Source organism: Coturnix japonica, chromosome 2, assembly GCF_001577835.2.
Source record: "Coturnix japonica isolate 7356 chromosome 2, Coturnix japonica 2.1, whole genome shotgun sequence".
Lineage (NCBI taxonomy): Eukaryota > Metazoa > Chordata > Aves > Galliformes > Phasianidae > Coturnix > Coturnix japonica.
This window is the reverse complement of record NC_029517.1, coordinates 48,765,936-48,770,480: the sequence shown is the minus strand read 5'-3', so window position 1 is coordinate 48,770,480 and position 4,545 is coordinate 48,765,936. Positions and strand designations below refer to the sequence as shown.

The 4,545-nt window shown below is 34.5% G+C and overlaps 1 long non-coding RNA gene across 1 annotated transcript in view; it reads right to left on the bottom strand.

The window, feature by feature from the left end:
* Positions 1-285: 285 nt before the first annotated feature.
* LOC107309477 overlaps positions 286-4,545 on the bottom strand; it is a 103,983-nt gene continuing 99,723 nt past the window's right edge. Inside the window, exons 6-7 of the long non-coding RNA XR_004306086.1 lie at positions 2,322-2,406; positions 286-828 (exon numbers count right to left, since the gene is read on the bottom strand). This is a non-coding gene — a long non-coding RNA (uncharacterized LOC107309477). The remainder of the gene's footprint in view (positions 829-2,321; positions 2,407-4,545) is intronic.

Sequence of the window (4,545 nt, the reverse complement as noted above, 5' to 3'; positions counted from 1 at the left end):
CAAAACTTTTTAAGTGAGTTCATATAATCATGAATGGTGGCACATTTGGGAAGCAGAATGTGTTTCCATTTCCTGCTCTCTTGTCATTCCTGACTTAGGAAACTCAAAACTCAATATTTCCTTTTTTGTTTTGGAGGTCAGTCCATATATTTCCAAATAATGACAAAACAGTTTTTGCTGTAGATGAATATAATCATCTGCATTGGTTATGCTTACTTTTTTTTTTTTTTTTTTAAATGACAGTTATAAACTGAGGTAATTATAGTACACTATTCAGACATAAAACATGGTTTCATTTTGAATCCTAAATAGTATTTGGACTGCAAGATTCCCTTATGTGTAGGCACTGAGTGACTCATTCAAAACTGAATAGATTTTCAAATAAAGCTAGAAATTCATTTTATGAGACTGTCTTAATAGAAAATCAGTTTGAAAAATAGTTTATGCCATAGAAATGATTCTGCTTATCCAAAAAATTAATTCATTCCTCAGTGCTCTCAAATGTCACTAAAGGTTTCATTTAGTTTAAGGAGTTGTTAAATCACTCACAGATTTTTTTAGACATCCACTTTTGCATTTTGTCATTGATTTTTCCTGAAGAATTTACTATAATTATGCAATTTTGCTTTCTGGTTTAATGGAAAGAATTATTATACTTGCCTTCTACTTGCTCTGTTGTGGAACCCCAGTCTTTGTGACATCAGAACCAGTGACTATATGAACAGTTCTGCTGTAAAGCCACTTATGACAGCAGAGGATGACTAATCAGCAGAAATGGATTATCTCCTTAGCAACGGCAGTTCAAATTTCATGGAAATATCCAGGGAGCTGATGATAGAGAAATAGAAAAAAAAAAAAAAAAAAAAAAAAAAAAAAAGAAGTTATCTCTGAATTAATGACATTTTAGCAATAGTACAGATCAACTCCAGCATTCCTGGGTAGGAAGCCCAGAATGTAGGAAACATGCAGCTTTTCTCAGAAACAGAAACAGCAAAGGTTTTGTCTTCTGCCTTCCAGGACAGCATTGTACAGCACATCAGATTGTGTTCACTCCTTACATTCAGAACACTCAAAAACTTGGGTGTAGATTGCCTAACAACTAAAGCAGTTGAATAATTACATGGGACACTCAACCTCGGTGACAATTATATTTCCTCTAGAATAGCAAAACTTTCTACACCAGGGATTTGTCTTTGTGGGGATCGATAAGGTCATCTGCAAGAAATAGGGATATTTGAAGGCTATAGTCTTATTTAAGGGTGAGGTTTATTATCCCTGATATTGTGCATGTAGGTATGTGTAGATTCATGTGCATGTTTTGTTTAAAGAAAAATCTGGAATACTCTGTACACTACTTAAAGAGTACAAAAAAGTTAATCATATCTCCTTATATAGTACTGGAAACATGGAGATGCTACAATGACAAATACAATGAAAGAATCAGAATAGGAGATAAAGAGTTCATTTGCTGTATGACCCCAAAATACAATGCACTCTGATGTATGTGGGGAAAGAATAACAAATTCTATTGGCATTTAGGTGGGAGAAGGCTGCATCATGCAAGGTGTTATACAGCCTGCTTTTTTTTTCTTTTTCTTTTTCTTTTTTCTTTTTTCTTTTTTCTTTTTTCTTTTTTCTTTTTTCTTTTTTCTTTTTTCTTTTTTCTTTTTTCTTTTTTCTTTTTTCTTTTTTCTTTTTATAGAGAAAGAATATAAGACAATAGCTCAGGCTTGTGTGTCTTAATAGACAGCAGCTCACAGGATTCCTGCAAAGAGGTTAAGTGCTGTTGTTTGGCCTACAGTTTCAAAGACAGAAATGATCAACTATGAAAGGTAGATTTTTCTAAGCTAAAGAGAAAGAGCAGTCAGCTAAGAAGAGAAAAGCAGTGGTGAATAAATCAGAGAAGTAGCAACCGAGAGACAACCTTTCTTTTAGCTGAGCATTTGTTTTGTTTTTGTATATGTATATTTTTTTCCGTTATAGTTCTAAGATGGTTTTCAAATGAAGGTATTATTCAGCTACTTTACACTTGTACATGTATTTTCCACTGAGTTTTTGAAGGATTTCTAGCAGCATATTAATTAAAAAAATATATATGTTGAGCATTGTTCATGGAAAATATCTGATAGTAAGGGCAAGTGTGCCACAAAGGAGGCCACATTCTCCAATTATGCTCTTGCTACAGCATGAAACAAGCCGAAAAAGACAAGTATATTATATTTAAGGATTTAGTCATACTTTTTGTAGCAATAGTGTACTTTTATTTTTGCTAAAGAATAAAAGTGAATTTTAATGCTTATCAGGCACTTAGGCTATCTTACATGAAAACACATTTGGCAACTCCTCATGCAGCTGTTGCAAACAAATCCAGCCAATCATCAGTACTTGTGTGCTTCATTCATCCCTCTGTAAGAGAAACAGAGAAGCAATAGACTCAGAACATTTGGAGATTCAGTTTTAACAAAGTGGATGATTTTCTTTGCAGAGGCAAGTCTTTTAGTTTGTTGTTGCAGGGTTTTTATAATAATTTCACCAGCGGAACTGGATTGAGATTAGTGCCTTTACAGCTATAGAAAGCAAAGTAAAACTGTTTTAAAGTGTTCTAGCAAACTCTGAAGTTTGCCAATGTGTTTTAAAATGGAAAAAGTTTGTGCACTGCCTATCTTGGGTTTTGCAAACAAATCTGTCAAACTCACACCTCTAGTTTTTGTCCTAAACCACCTGGTGGCATGTTAACTCAAAGTGCCACAGCCGGTAACAGCAGTATTTGCTGCCATACGGCATTTTTTATTTTTTTTTAATTGCCATTATGCCAGCAATCTAAAATATTGTAATAATAGTTAAGAACATTAGTAATGGTTAAGGAAAGTATGAATGTAGATAAGTCAGATATGTGTTGGTTTGTTTGCATTTAAAGGGGTTTCAACTTACTCTACATTTTGTAAAATATTTTTCACTGTAGCACTTTGATTTTCAGCATTATGGATTTACTTCTTGATTTTTTTTTTTTTCTTGCCAGCTGCATGTATATGAATTATATACAGAAACATTTCATTCTTCCAACTTCTGGCGTGTACCTTAGCTGCCAGTACTGATGACACAAATTTCAATTTTGGTTACTTGTTGACCTTTACCACTCTGTAGAAGTGAGAAGTGAATATGTGAGAGCAAATTCTCTGATTCAAATTAGTACCAGTTAATTCATCACTTGCATAGTATACTTCATCATCTGCATAGTACTTTTGAGTATAATTCTTCTTTCAATTATTCAGGATGATGTATTCAGATGCTTAAATATTTCCAAGAGTAAGCCATAATTTACTGTTAAAACAAGTTTAGCATAAACTGAAATATTAAGGAAATTCTTCAAAGATATCAGTATAAAACTATAATCTATTGTTATTTTTGGCATTCTGAGGTATTTTTTTCCCCAAAATCCTTTGTTACTGCTATTTTGGAGGAAAGGAGGAAGAAGAGACTACTGCAGCGCTGATACTCACATGCGAGAGAGCAGAATAGTATCATACACTTGCAATAAGATATGATACATATATCGAGCGTTATCCTTCCTTCCTTCCATATCATACCTATACTATCTCATTCTTATTCCAGAGATCCCGTACTGTCCCGGTACACATCTTTCGGATTAAATATTTGACACAAATAATACCAACATAAACATGCGTCTGTTAGCCTGTGTGGTCCGTTCTCACGTCAGGATTCTGGCGTTAATTCCTCTAGCGAATCTGGCCTGGTCCATCGCTGGGGCCATTTTAACTGAACACGTTCACGGACCATAGGGGTGAATTAGCTAAATGTGTGTTGTTATTATGCTGTCGTTATGCGGGTTTAATATACAGCGCGGCTTATCTTACTTCGTCTGACACCGCCCTTCTCCCATTATACATAACAGCCTTCTACATATTGCATTATACTCTTCTCAATTATGCATAAACGAGCATGGGTAGGGCCTGTTAGTATCGCCAACCGTTACTATTCCCGAGTGTTTCGTGCACCGGCCTAATCAAACCCAAAGCTAACCATCCACGAAGCTTCCTCGCGAAATTACCATCATCCTCCACCACAACTCTAGATCGAGACAATAAAATTCACAGCATCTGCATTACACATGCTGACATAAACAACACCATCCTTTTTAGAACTTATATTTCTGTTGTCATTATATCATTGTCTGGCTTGATCTATTTAGAAGTTTCATTTTGAGACTAATATTCTTTCGTTCCTTGTTAAAACTAGAGTACCCCAGGTCTTCAAAACAAGTTGGAACAGAATGTTTTACTGCATATCTTCAAAAATTTATGGTAGCCTTTAGTCTTTAGTTCATTTTCCTTTTTAGTCATAGAGCTCTCTATGGTAGCTGCAAGTGTCATACATCACAGTTCAAACATTTCACCAAGAAGAAGTCCTACATTCAATGCAACCACAATCAGATACAACGCAGAGAGAAACGCATTCTCAAGCTTTTATTATGTATTTAGTTTATTAGTTTTTATTATCTCTATTTTGAGGATGTAAGAAGAAGTT